This window comes from Fukomys damarensis, unplaced genomic scaffold, assembly GCF_012274545.1.
Source record: "Fukomys damarensis isolate Sample0158 unplaced genomic scaffold, DMR_v1.0_HiC HiC_scaffold_5, whole genome shotgun sequence".
In the NCBI taxonomy this organism is placed as follows: Eukaryota; Metazoa; Chordata; class Mammalia; order Rodentia; family Bathyergidae; genus Fukomys; species Fukomys damarensis.
In genome coordinates, this window is record NW_022900917.1 from 44,377,371 (window position 1) to 44,392,904 (window position 15,534).

The following is a 15,534-nucleotide window of genomic DNA, read 5'->3' on the forward strand; positions in this document are numbered from 1 at the left end:
ATATATATATATATATAGTCTCTGGGTTATGTTCATTATTAACCTAGCTCTGTCGCATAATGTTTTATAAACTGTGTTCTCCAAGGCCTGAAGAAAGAGGTCTCTCAAGTTAGCTAAAAAAATTGTTCAATAAATAAAAAATTGTTAAATAAGGCTGTAGGCCTTAAATCCAGAGATTCTGACTCAGTCAGTCTGGAATGGATCCCCATTTTGAGGACTACTCTCCTGTCTTCATCTGATTGGGCTGCTGTAATAAAGTACTATAAACTGAGTGGATTATGAATAACAAAAATTTAGCCTCACAGGTCTGAAAGTTGGGAAGTTCCAGATCAAAGCACCAGCAGATTCTGTGCCTGCTAATGGTTCAGGTCCTGTTTCATAAACTAGCATCATCTTTTTTATTTTATGAGAAAATAAAACAAAATTTCATAATAAAATAATAAGAGAACAATGATAATTAATGTATTGTGTATCATTATCTTCAAAGTATTTTCTCAGAGTACGAGACATAAACCAAAAAGACTCTTGCAAAAAAGAAACATATAACACAATATTTTCTTTTCAACCAAGTTAAACTGGTAGCATAAATGACACAAGTTAGAATATACATTCAAGTATCTTTTAAACAATTACATCTTCTTGATGTAATGATAAGTGTTGGAAGAGGTGAGGTAGCTGTGAGGGATCTTGCTCATAGGGTTCTAACTGATTCCATTGATGAGGGGTTCACCCTCATGACCTAATCACCTCCAAATTAATAATATAATATTTTTATTAAAGATTACAAACATACCTGACAACAAGAAATGAAGATACTAAATAAAAATTTGAAATATACATATATATGACAGCAAAAAGGATATGAAATAAACAAAAATTTATGCAACACAGACTGATAATCCAAATACATTAGTAGTTTGATATGATCTTCAAACATTATATGTTCTTTCTCATTTTCTTTTTGTATAATATTTTTGAAATATTGTATTTACAAATAAAACAAAGTTACATATTATAGTAGAGAAACTTTCCTCAAAATTTTATGATTTATAAACTCCTTGGTTTTATTAATTTGATAAATATCATGAACTTGTTGATTGTATCACTTACATTTTCTAACAAAACCTCCCACAGAAAAGAAATATACTTATATTTGAAATCCAAAAACAACTAAAACAGTTCACATTTTTAAATCAGATTTTTCTGTTTCTTTTTTATTATATTCCATACTTATTTTTATTTTATTTTTTAATAGGCACAATGATAGAATTTAACACCAATACATATGTAATATTCTTCCCAAACAAATGACTATGAATTAAATCAAGCATCTAATTTAGAGAAATCATAAGGTTGCCAGAGAAACTATCGTATGCCAAATGTGCAAAATCTTACCACACTCATGATCATGTTTCTCATTTAATAGTGCACACATGTGCAAAAACATACCCCCCACACATATACACAATGCATATTTTCTACAATACAATATATACTTTGGTATAATAAAACAGCGCAGTGATGTGTGGAATGTTTGTGATTTGCGTGATTTGAGAGAAACAAATATCTTTGAGGCAGTTGGAGAATTTGTAAAAACAAGCTGTAGTGACAGAAAAGGAAGTTTGCACAGGGTAGAGATGAGGGAGAATACTTTTCATACTAATATATGCAGATTTCATAAATTCTCAAATAAAAAAACAAAGAAAATGAGAACCAAAATAACTCATCAATTTGGTAGACCAACATATAAAGACAAAGATTAATGTGTTGATAAATTTTAAAAATATGAAATGTAAAGCCTGAGATTTAGCTTAGTAGCCCTGCTCCTGCCTAGCCAGAGCAATGTGCTGAGTTTAATCCCCAGCACCAGGAAAAGAAAAAGAAAAAGTAAAAAAAAAAAAAAAAGGAGAAAAAGAGCACATGTGCTTTCTAACATACTCGATAGATTGAAAAATGAATTATTTGTTATCTCTTCCTCTTGAACTGTTCCCTTCACAAGGATGTAGTGGCCTTCTTTGTCTCTTTTAATCAGTTTAGGTTTGAAATTTACTTTGTGAATAAGTTTGCTACCCCTGCTTTTTTCTGGGCTCTTGTTACACGAAGAAGTTTTCCATCCTTTCACTTTCAGTCTATGGGCTTCTTTTTTGCAGTAGGTGTGTCTTGTATACAACATATTATTAGATTTTGCTTCTTAATCCATTCTGCCAGTCTATTTCTCTTGATTGGTGAATTGAGGCCATCGATATTGATGGTTATAACTGATACGTAAAAACTTATTATTGTCATGTTTTTTTCCACCTTCTCCTTTTAGTTTCTTACCTTGCCTATTTGATTTGCTCTGTTGGGCCTCATTGCATTGTTACCTTCATTGTCTTTTCCTAGGATATTGTTTAGAATTCCTTGAAGTGCTGGTTTGGTATTCATGAAGTTTCTCAGGTGTTCTTTGTCATGGAAGTATCTTATTTCTCCATCCATTTTGAAAGAAAGTTTTGCAGGATACATCAATCTAGGTTGGAGGTTGTTTTCTTTTAGTACTTGAAATGTCCCATTCCAGGCTCTCCTTAACCTCAGGGTTTGTATTGAAAAGTCTGCTGTGATTCTGATGGGCTTTCCTTTGCATGTGATTTGTTTCTTATCTCTTACTGCTTGTAGTATTTTGTTCTTCTGTTGGGTTTCTGGGATCTTGATTATTATATGTGTAGGTGTAGATTTTTTTGATCATGGCTAGTTGGAGATCTATATGCCTCACTTATCTGTATGTCAAATTCTTCCCCTCTGTTTGGGAAGTTTTCTATAATTAATTCTGTGAACAGCTTTTTTAAGCCATTTGCATTTTCTCCTGCTACTTCTTGGATTCCTATCAGTCTTATGTTATTCTTCTTTGCATCGTCTATTATAATTCTTAATATTATCACATTGGTGATTAGGTTTCAACATACAAATTTGGAGGGAGTGCAAATATTTGGTTTGTATAGCACAAGCAGAGAGTCCTTGGCAGTAGTGGCTTGAAGGGTGAGCTTTAACAATCTCTTCCTCTATTTTATTAGAATAGAATTTAAAGAAAAAGAACACATCTGAAAATAGCTTTTTAAAAGAAAGCTGTGTTTATTCTACCCTAATATAATCTTCAGAAAAGCAATGTCAAGGGCTTACAAGATGTGACACAGGGCAGTTACCAGCTGCTTCACTTCCAGACAAAGGTTAAAATCTTTTGTCTACTTTTATCTTCCTCCTATCCTTTGTCTCTCAGAGACTGAATTAATATCCTCTATCGTATGTACAGTGTTGCAGGAAAAAAATGAGAAAGGGGCAGAAGTATCAACTTAGTTTTCCTCAGTAGCATAAAAACCTGATAGCAACATGGTTCATAATAAAAATATAATAGTAATGTGTTTTACAAATTTTGGTGTATTTGTGAGGGTCCTATGGATCATCCCACATGTAAAGTTTTTCCTTTTGACATATTACTGAAAGGAAGGACAAGTTATTTAAAACAATATGTGCTTATGTGATCAGTAATTGTATATTTTAAATATCAACATAATGTGATATACATGTATGCAAATGAATTATTTAGGTTCCCCTCCAACTTAGGTAGTCCTTTGTCCTGCGTGGAATGCATGTTTTTTGGGTGTTTATTTTTAATTAACTGTACAACACTATAGGAAACTCCTCAACCCCTTCAGCCATCTTTATCTCTTATCAAAATGGTACTAGATATTTTAATTTTTTAATTTTTAGTTTTTTATATTGACAAAAATTATATGTTTTTGGTATACAATTTGTGCTTGATATAGTAGTAGACATTGTGGAACGGCTAAATTAAGGTAAGTAACACATGTGTTACCACACCATTTTTTGTTGTTGTTGTAAGAACACTTAAAATGGACAAATTTTCATGTATACAATGTGTTGTTATTAACTAGAATAACTGTGATGTATAATAGATTTCTTGAATTTATTCCCTGGGGCTAGACATTTTGTTGACACTATAAATGAGATGAAATTAGTGGTTTGATACTTTGTACTATGGCTTTTAGGAATAGTTTTTCCCCCTGAAGTTATTGGTGTTTAGATATATAGACTGAGTTAAAATGAGTGTAACCATTTTGTGCTGCAAACATGTAAAAATAAAACTTTTTTTAAATATATGGATTGAGATACTTCAAAATATTTCAGAGATACTCTCCCACTCTTCATGGAATGATACAAGAAGCCAGGAAATCCATTTCCCTTCACAGGTACTGTTGGTATGTGATGTTTGACTATGATACGGTCTGGCATTTCCTCAGTTAGAAGATTCTGGTCATTTGATATTGACTGAGAAGCTGATTGAAAAAAGAAAAGAGAGAAGCTAACTGAATTTTACTATTAGAATTCATGTTTTTCTTCAAAAGCTTTTAATGCAAAATGTAGTCAAAGCACTAAAAAAGACAGAGCCCGAGACTTTACCTAGCTGTGGGGGTGGGGAAAGGTTGACTAGGCTACCTGCTAAGACCTGCTTATATTTGTGGCAGAATGTAATTTGAGGACTGCTTTATCTATAATTTGCCACAAATACAGGCATTTAACAATCCGGTACAAATATACTTTCATTTATTTATTTATTTTTTTGGTACCAGGGATTGAACTCGGGTCCTTGGGCTTGCAAGGCAGGCCACTGAACCGCTGAGCTAAATCCTCGGCCCCTTAATGTATTTTCATATCAAATATTCATGACATCAAAATTAGAAATAAATAAGTTTTTCTTTTGAATTATTAAAAAAAACATTCTACATTTCAAGACAACTACTCTTTTCCTTAAAAATAATACCAGTTTTCTGGTGCTATAAATCATAATAACATAAATCTAGCTAATATTTTATAATTACTAACATATTTACCTGACAATATAATGGCTAGCTGGTGCTCTTCCCTTTCAAAATACCTGTACCAATGGTCTATTCCTTTAAATAATTCTTCATCAAAGTGCTAAGAAAGAAGCACTTCTGCTTCTGGGAAGATAGAGTAGATATTCTTCTCCTTATTCCTCTGCCAAGTACAACAACAATACCCATCAAAATAACAAAAACCTAGCCAATTAAAAAAAATAAGAAAAAAAAAACAAAAGAATATTCTGAAATGCGGAAAGAAGGCAGAGCAGCTAACTCAGAAACCTCAAAACCCAAGGAACAACATAATAGTAAATTATTTGGTTTGTCTCTTACCTCATAAATCCCAGATTTGGAAATGAACAAGCCAAAACTCTGGAAACACTAAGAAGCACAGTCATCCCAACCCCAACATAAACTTGCTCTCTCTAGCTAAAGTACCAGTAGAGGAATAGGTAAGCAAGAGAGAAAACTTTTAGAAAACCTCTCTACTTCTGCCAAAGTACATCACACATTTCTACCCATTCCAGCAAAGACTTCCACCCTCACCAGTGTCTAACAAAGAAACACTTTACCCGTGTTTCGAGAAAATCTAGTAGAGATTCAGGACTTTCATCACCACTCAGTGGTAATTAAGACTACCCCTTGGACCCCAATATGTCTGTAGAGGTATAAGTTATACATATATAATGTAGTACCTAGAGCAACCATCAAAAAACTATACCAAGATATATTAAAAAACAATATAAATAAATCTAAGTGGAATTCTAAAAAAGAATCCAGAAACTCATACAACAAGACAGGAAAAAGAAATCAGAGAAATGAACTGGGAAGACAAACAGAAAACAGAACATAAAATAGCAGGATTAAGCCATGATGTATCAATAATTACAGTAGGGCTAGAGGTTTAGCTCAGTGGCACCAGGGCCTGCCTGGCAAGCACAAGGTCCTGAGTTTGATTCCCGGTTCCAGAAAAAAAAAATTACATTAAAGAGGAACAAGGGAGGGGAAAGGGGACAGTGAATGAAAGGAAAAGGAACAAAACAGAATGAAAAGAAAAATAATGGAGATAAAGCTTTTATAAATAAGGAGGGGAAGGAAGGTTGAAGGGAGGAGTGGAGAACGGGGAAAAAAGAAGAATCAAGATGTATTATGTAAATGTACAATTTCCTATAATGAATGTGATCATTATGTATATCAAAAGTGTACCAATAAAATTAATTTAAAAGTAACTATATTAAATGTGAATGGTTTAAAGATACCATCTAAGAGAGAAATTGCCACAGCATATTAAATACATGGTCTAATTATGTACTGTCTATAAGAAACTCACCTGAAATATAACTATGGAAAGGTGAAAGATAAATAATGCAAAAATAATAAGCAAACAATCAAAATAAGACAGGAGTGGATATATTGAAAGTCTATAAAATAGACTTTAAAGCTAAGAAAATTATAGACACAAGAGGTACATAATGATAAAAGGTCAATTTATCAATAAAAGCTGCTAATCATAAAGGTGTATGTATTAAACAACATAGCTACAAAATATATGAAGAGAAACACTGATAGAACTGAAAGGAGAAGTAGACAAATTAGTAATTATAGGTGGAGAAACAATTTGAGGATACTAGTGAGGTTTTCCAGATCTGGCTTTGAAAATCATGAAAAAACCAAGTTAATCACTTGTCCTTGAGACATAGTATACCACCTTCAATTTAAAGGAGGAGAGAAATATTTTGGCATATGGTTACAGTCCAGGCTCCAAGGCTGAGATCGCATGTAAAGGAGCGTAGTATAGGAAAAGCTACTCACATGTGATGGCCATGGAACAGCAAGAGAAGGGAGTAGCCAGGGAGGGAGATACACCTGTCCAGGTCATGCCCCCTAGTGACCTGCCTTTTCTGCCCAGGCCTTACCTCCTAACAACACACTCAGCCACATACTCATCGGTGGATCGATCTGCAGATAAGGACAGTGCCCCTATGATCCTATCATCTTCCAAACACATAAGGCTTTTAGAGGACATATCTAGAGCTCAACCATAAGAGTTCCCTGCTGCTAGCTGTGCATGTTGTGCTGCCGAATCAAAGAAAGTGCATAGTGAAAGCCTACATGCCCTTGTAACATGATGTATCTTTGGAAAGAAGCCCTGTAGGTCCTCAGTATCAAGTCAAGTATTTTGATGAGTAACTTGAGGGACTGTTCCATGTTCTTAGATAAATGGTGTGTGGAATAGAGAGAACTAAAATTCTCCTGGGTGTTCTAGAGTGTTTGGATCCAAAGGATCCTTCAGGTTCTTCATTTTGGCTGACCTCCAAATCCAGTAGTGGCTCCAGGGGTTTCTTTGCTTGTTGAAGTGACTACCCAAAGTAACTCTCCCTCTGAGAGTGCAAGTGGTAAAATCGGGCAAATCTCTTTTGGATTTAACAAGACTTTTATACAAATTAAACCTGTAGCATTCGGCCTAAAACAATGCCACTCTATCTATTAAAATACGGTTCCAACAGAAGAAGGGTCGTGGTTTGGAGGCAATGGAATATTTAGCACATACTTTTTGCCTGTTTGCTTTTTCAACTCTGGGGTATATGCTCTTACTAATTTGCCTTGTCTGTCCTATTGTCTTGAACTTCTGCATCAAAAAGTATGATGCACTAGGTTGGAAAGGGTAACCTTAACAAAAAATGATTCTATCCTTGGTAACGTCTTGGCCCAATTAACTTCTGCTGTCTCTATCTTTTCTTGAAAATTTGACTCATTAGGATTTTTGCTTTATCAATTCTCTTATTTACTGAAATTTAGAAGGCAGAGGTTAAAGAGGAAAGGTTTTAAACTTTGAATTCCTATTGTTTGGGGTCTAGCATATTGGAAGTGAATGGATAAGGTTAAATATTTATTTTCACTTTAAGAGATTATTCTTATTTTTCTTATTCTATCATCATTCAGATCTTCTATAAGTTTGTATGTATCAAAATTGCTTTGTATTACAGAATTCTTCAGGAATGAGTAAAGTTTTGAATGGCATTTAGCATTCATAATGCATAATGCACACGTAGGTATTGAGTCATTTTTTTAAATGATAAAGCTCCTTAGGATGTGGGGTGAAAGAGCTGTTCCTAACAGAAAGTTCTTGCAAATAAAACTTCAGAAACAATAACTACATACAGTGTTTATTTATAAACTATAATCCCTTGAGGATCTTATGTTTAAATAATATGTGAAGCAAATGAAAAGAAAAACAGAAGTGAGGACTTGTGCCTTCTCAGTTTACTTTTTCACTCTGTACTCCCAGGCCGGAAGCCTCAATTTTTTAATCAAGAGGTTTTAGAAGCACTTCCTTTTGCATTTCCTGGACAATCTATCACTCAGTGACTCAGAGAGGTGGGGTGTGCAGGGAAGGCACACGGGGTTGCTCTAACTGAGAACAAGATGACATGATGTCACAGAGTCAGGTCCTTGTGATGCGTCATCCACACACTATTACCAAGTATCTCCTGTCTTGATTCTGCATCTCAGAAGATGCTTCAAAATGCTAGAGGGAAAAATCTGTCTTGTGGAATTGCCTTCCACAGGCACAAAATGAAAACCAATTTTATGCTTTGGAGGCACCTTTACTCCCAAAAGATCCCAATGTACTCAGCTGCTGCCCCAGGAGTATTAGTCATACATCTCCGGACGTTGCCTCCTCTGTGCCAGAAAAGGCAGGCCTCTCTGAGGCAGCCCCTTCTGCAATGGGCTTTATTTTGAGTGAGGAATTAAATAGTATTTCTAATTAAAACAATAGGAGAAATCATAAGGAGGTAAAACATAGTTTCACATACTGGAATTTGACACAGTGGTTAATCATCTTTCTTTTTTAGAGGACTGTGTTGATTAAGGGGAAAGCACCCACCCTTTTTTGTCAAGGATATAGTATGAAATTCACATTGTGTTGGAAAAAGATGAATGGGTCAGTACCTCAGTTGGAATAAAGTAGACAGTAGTCAGTAATGAGGAGAAGAAACTAGTATGTTTAAATCAATGAGAATGCTGTTAGGCCATCAACTGAATGAGAATGTGTGCTCTATGTGTTAGAAATACTTGTTAGAATTGAATTGGCCATCAAAAGACAGTTTTCTCTTGAAGCTCCTTAATGTCCACCATCTTAAAGATGGAGGCTCCTTAGAGACTATCTGCTCCCATCTTTTGCATTCAGACTGAATGTTAAAAAGGCATCTCAGAAAGATGAAAATCCACTCTACTTAATAAAAGAACTCCAGGAAAGGAACACCACCAAACAAAGGCAACATATCATCAAAGTTCAATCTAAATCAAATGACTCAAATTTCAACTAAAATCGGGCTTTTCTTGTTTTTCAGTTAGAAGAGATGAGATGTAGCTTTCCATTGTGTGAAAACCATTTCCACTCTTGAAAGACATTGTCACAAGGCTCTTTTGCTAAACTCAACAATCCACTTCCTAAAGGTTTTTCTAAGTTTTATTTCTCAATTCTGACCTGTGAAGGTGAACATGAAGCTTTGATACTGAATAGGAGAGCAGTTGAAATCTGCCAGAACTTCAGTTACTTAAAACATTTTTACCATTATATTCATTCCAGGAATCCACAGAACCTTTTACTGAGGAGATGGCAGAGAGCTGAAGAGCTAACAGAATAGACAAAAGCCAACAATATCTTTGAATTTGCCTGTCTGTGTAGGACAAAAACCAGTGACTTTTGAGCTTATGACAGGAAATGTAGCACAAAAGCCATTTTGACTGAATTGAGTTTCTAAGTGGCGCCTGTCAGAGGTGCCTCCGAGCATAGCATTATAGGAGATACTGGCTGGTGCCTGTTCTCTTAGTTCAGCCACAGGCAGTGCACTTCAAGCATGGCTGCTCCTGTTTTCCTCTCAGGTCTAGTACCAAATGGCAGTCCCACAGGTATATTTCCCACATGAGGTTAGGATTAATAGGATAATTGTCATCACTTCATAAATTTGGATTGCAGAGGCTTGTGATTCCTCTTTTGCACTCTGTTCATGATTCAGATAAGTTCAACTAGGCCGATGGTGCTGCTGCCTTCAGCTTGTTTCTCCTAAGAGTGAGTATCTGTGTTAAAGGTAATACCAACTGTTATTAATTTGGTCAATTTTAAAACTAGTAAAAATAGTGAAATTATTTGTCTAAACAACAAAAAGTTATAAAAAATTTAAAAACCAAGTACCTAAATAAGATAAAGTATACTTTTCACTAGTTTTGAGCTCATTTCAATTTCTGCTTGGGTTAATCTTAATTCTAAGAAGATATTTGAAACACTAATTCCACAAATCTGCTTTGAGGCATCCTCCTGTATGTGTGAGGCACTGACTTTGAAATAACGAATGACTCAAAGTTGATTATTGTCCACCAACATCTTAGATTTGCAGGAAAGAGGCTGGAGATTAGGGGGTGGCAACCTGGCTTGGGAAAGTTGGCATGACCTGTTAATTAAAAAGTTCCAGGACGTATGTGCACAACAGTTCCCAAAGCCCTGACCATAGAGCTACTCAGAGAGGGCTGTCTTCAATTCTTTTCCGGATACCTGGAGCAGTTTTTAGATAGTGTTGGCCTGAGGAATGGGAGATATAAAAGACAGCCACCATTAAGGCATGCCAGGGAAAGGGAGGGCAGACCCTTACCTCTTTCAGTGGCTTGTCCTGTTGTGTACAGAATGTATCTCTTTTCTTGCCTTTAGTTGGCTTGAACTTGCTCTGCAGAGCATGTTTCTGTTCTTTCCTTACATTTAGTAAATCTAAAAGCTTGCTACCTTATCTTGACTAATTGTTTAGGAAAGAAGGAACCTAGAAACTACCTCTAGGAGAAGGCTCCCGTACTCCAAAACTTGATCACAGGAGCACAGTCTCTTAATGGATTGCAAACGTCTTCTAAAAATTGCATTTGTTTCAGGATGTGATACCTGAAACGATGGTACTTAGGGTCTGGAGTTTCTGGGAATTTCAGAGCAGAAAGGATGCTATTGTGAGGCCCTTGTGAGTAGCAGGGGAATTAAAATTTAAAATGTACAAGGTGAAAGGAGAGCTTTTTCAATTACTTGCCTCCAGTTCTCTCCCCCGCCCCTTTCTGGCAGGGTATCACTGTGTAGTTCAGGCTGACTCAGACTCACGGTGTCCTCCAGGCTGGCCTCAGACTCACAGAGACCCTCCTCCTTCATCCTTCCAAGTGCTGGGATTATAGGCAAGGCCAACATTTCTTGTCAAGCACTTGCTTCCAGTTCTTGTAAGAAAAGTGCAGTTTGTTCCCCCTTTGCTTTATGATTAAACAGAATTGTGGGTTTTATCTCAAGTCTGAGACACATGCTTTACTTTTCTTTTTGCAGAGAACAATTTACCTGGTAGCTTCTGAGTCACTCGAGCTCACTCAAACTTTCTCGCTCCTTCTGTCGGATGATCAGTTAAGTTTTTTAGTGATTCTCTTACCTGCATCTTCTAATTCGCTGCAATTTTTGTAGTGTGGCTGTTAAGAGGGTTTACTCATATTTTCAAATAATTATTTATTAAATTGTGCCTTCTTATTAAACTTTCAAGATATAGGTATGAGAAGGAAAAAAGTCTATAGTCAATTTATATTTTGGTGGACTATGCCAGGCTACATATTTCTATACATAAATTTGATTTGAAAATATAAGATAACATATTTTACATACTCTTGTTTTTCTACTCTATTATTTTTGGGGGGGAGCAAACAAACAAACAAAAATGGCTGGGGATTTAGCTCAGTGGCACCAGGGATCAAACTCAAGACCTTGCAGGCACAGTGCCACTGAGCTAAATCACCAGCCATTTTTGTTTGTTTGTTTGTTTGAGACAGGATCTCACTATGTAGTACAGGCTGGCCTAGAACTCAGTGTAAGTAACCCAGGCTGGCCTTGAACTCATGGCAATCCCCCTACCTCAGCCTCTCAAGTGCTGGGATTACAGGAGTGTGCCCCACACCCAGCTACATTGCATCTTAAGCATTCTTCACAGTGTGATACTCTCCTCAGAATTTTTTTTCCTTTTTTCTACTCATCCTCAGAATCTTTGTTTTAATTGTGTTATAACCTTCCATTAAGTGGAGTCACTTTATTTATTTATTTATTTATTTATTTTGGTACTAGGGATCAAACTCGGGACCTTGTACTTGTGAGGCAGGCGGCAGCACCACTAAGCTAAATCCCTGGCTGGAATCACCTTATTTTTAACTATATTCTCTCATAGAGACTTTTAGTTTGTCACTATTATAAATAAGAAAAGTATTGCCGTGCAGATTATTTTAATCTAAAGTCAAAATTAATTCATTAAACACTCTTCAACAAGACCAGGTTTAAAAATACAACTTTAAATTATTCTTGTAACCCAGGTATAAATTCCTCTTGATCATACATTTTTTTTTTTGAGTTTATTGGTACACTTTAGGTATACAGTACAGTGACATTCATTATTGGGATCTTGTACCTTTACATGACAGGTCTTGGTTCTCATTTTTTCCCCTTGTCCCTACCCTCCCTTTACCCCTTCCTCCCTCCCTGTTTACAAATACTTTATTTCCATTTTTTCATTTTCTCATATTTTTTTCTTTTCCCTTATTTCCTTTCCTCTACCCTTCCCATTTTCCCTACACCTTTAGCCCTTTTCTTCCTATTTCACATTGTCAATTATCTTATTAGGATCTTATGTACTATTATAGTTTTCCACACCAGAGAAACTGTTTGGTATTTACACATGTGGCTTATTTATTTCACTTAGGAGTTGATCATACATTTGAACATACTATTGAATTTGATTTGCTAAGATTTTGTTGTGAATTTTCTCACCTATATCCACGGAGAGATGTTGGTCAAGGGTACAAAGTTTCAATGAGATAAGAGGAATAAATGTTTGAGATTTATTGCACATCATGATGACTACAGTTAATAATGTAATATATATTTCAAATTTTATGGGAGTAAATTTCAAATGTACTCACTTAAAAATGATAAGTATGTGACACAATGAGTATATTAGAATCTTTTAATCACTTGATATTATGTATATATATACAACATATTTCATAAATATTTATAACTTGTCAATTAAAAAACCCTAATAATTGTAAAGGTGCAAACATTCCTGAAACTTTCCAATCAAACTGTATGCCTCTCTCTAGATCACTGCCCTCTTCTATCCTTGCTGCTCCTGTAAGTTTCTCCTTCCTTCTATAAACTCAGTCATTTCTTCTATCCTGTGTTCTTCTGGAAATAGTTCAATCACCCATATGTTCATGCTCCTAACTGAAGCGTAGACTTTGGAAACTGTCCAAAAAATTTACCTCAAGCTCCCTGGAAATAAATTAGATCTAAACTATCGAGTTTAATGTGCATCGAGGATCATGTCATTTGGCAGTAACTGGATACATTTTGTTGGGAAGGGGGCATTAGCATTCTGCTTATAAGGTTGCACATGGGAAGCTTTCCCACAATGACTACTACAGACAAGGATCATGTCACTGCCCTACTGTCTAGACTTGTAGGAAGAAGCTCTCTTGTGCAAATTGTTCTCCACATACATGGCTCTCACATTAAGCAGGATCAAGAAATGAAAGTAGTTTGAGGAGAGTTAAAGGTAGCTATACATGAGTAAAATTATGATTTTACCTAAGGGAGAATTGTGTTTAGGTTAATTGTGTGAGGGTAATTGACTCAGTAGAAATAATCAGAGCTTTATGAAAGATAGCTAACTCATCAGCACATTCATCAACATTCCTAAGGCATCTTTACCTTGTCCCAAAGTTTTTTTTTTTTTTTTTTTTTTTTTTGCTTTGGCGGTTTACATAAGCCAATCTCAACTCTCCTCTTCTTTGGCTTATATAGTCCCAATTATGTAGTTATTTGTGTCAGTTTTCACCAGCCATTCTAAGTGTTGCCCTGAAGTGGATTCTGTGAAACCCTGAGGAGGAATTGGTGGGTGAAATCAGACTTCAGGCCTGTGACCATCTGGGTTAGGATGAGGAGAACTTGATTTGATGAATGGAGTAGAGATGAATGGGTCATGTGATGGTACAAGGCTGAGAGTGGAGTAGTAGTTGTTAGTTCCTTGTTTGTATGTTATATTTTTGTAAAACAGGAAAAGATGTCTAGAAAGAGCAGTGGGGAGGAGGAAGAATGTCCACTTGTCTTCATAGTGTGTGGGAAACAAGTGAAAAAGTCACTTCTACTTGAGGTTGAGGCCTTCATGAAAAATAATATTGATACCTATCAATAAATACTTACTGAGAACCTTTAATATTGCCAAATCCTGGGCCTAGGGCAGGGAAAGCAATGTTTCCATGCAATTAGGATTTTGGAAGATAAACGTGTTACAGAACCAAAGCCAGTGCCCCTGTGAGCCAGCTGTCAGCCAGGCCGTAGAGGGTTAGTGAGGTGGAGGCAGAAATCTTTGATGTTTGAGGGTATGGAGTGATTCATTTATAGTACACAGGGGTCCAGGGTCAGAGGGGAGAGTATTGACAGTGAGGAAATGGTAAAGGTCAAGGAGCCCAGGAAGTCTTTTTCTCTCTCTCCTTTCTTGTCTCTGTTGCTTCTGCAAGGGCTTCTTGCTTCTTTTCCCCATGTTGACATTATCGACTGCTCAATAGCTATCTTCACTCTTTTTTGCCTCTCTTCAAGAGATCAGCCCACACTGAGACAGGAAGGTGGGTCACAGAGTATAAATATGTCTAGGATGCTTAGCTTGGCACAGCATATTTTTCAGAGTGGTGGATTGTTGAGAAATAGGTGGGTAACCTAAAATGTATCTTCACTGGGCCCCTTTTTAGTCTAGGGGTTGGAGAGAAAGTTGAAGTTGTGAGCCCTCCTATGAGGAGTTTGTATGAGGGCAGATGCTAGAGTTAAGACTTTCCAGTTCATTGATTGTCCACTCCAGACAACACCACAGGCAGAAAACTGACAACTATTCTGTGCTTAAATAAGATTAACCTTACTGATAAAGAGACAGATCTATTGCAAAGAAACAACTTTGGCTTTCCTTCTCCTCAGGAGGTCATTACTAATTGACAGCATGTTTTAACTCATAAAGAAAATTTAAAATATATTTGATCTAGATGAAAAATTAATATAAATCTAAATCACAAAGTAATATTTTATTATGTTCTCTAAACCACTAAGATTGACATTTATGAAATTCTCATCATCTCATTGCACAAGAGTCCTCTTTGTTTTTTAAGACATGTTTCAGTGTCCAAAGGCAAATCTTATGCAACTGCTGGCATCCCTGAGTTGCTGGGCCTGCATTAACTCTCCTCATTTCCTGGTGCCAACATCAAGATCATCCTTGTTATTGATGATGGCAGGTTTGGCCTTTGGTGTCTGATGGATGGAGCCTCTGCCCAGGTTTATAGATTATGATTTCAATCGGACACAGTAAAAACTGAAGTATCTGATGGTTTCTTGGCTTGACCCTCCTTGCTTGGACAGGCCTAGCAACAAAACAAGAGCAAGGGGCAGAGGTAAAAAATCAATATGCATCTCTGTACTCATTCTATTCATTTATCAATTCATGTTTTCAACAAGATATTGAAGCAACATCATGCATAGTAATGATACATCAATCTGGTCCCTATCTTCAGGGAGCAGTGTCCACCACCATGATGAATCCTTGGGTAGAGAAGT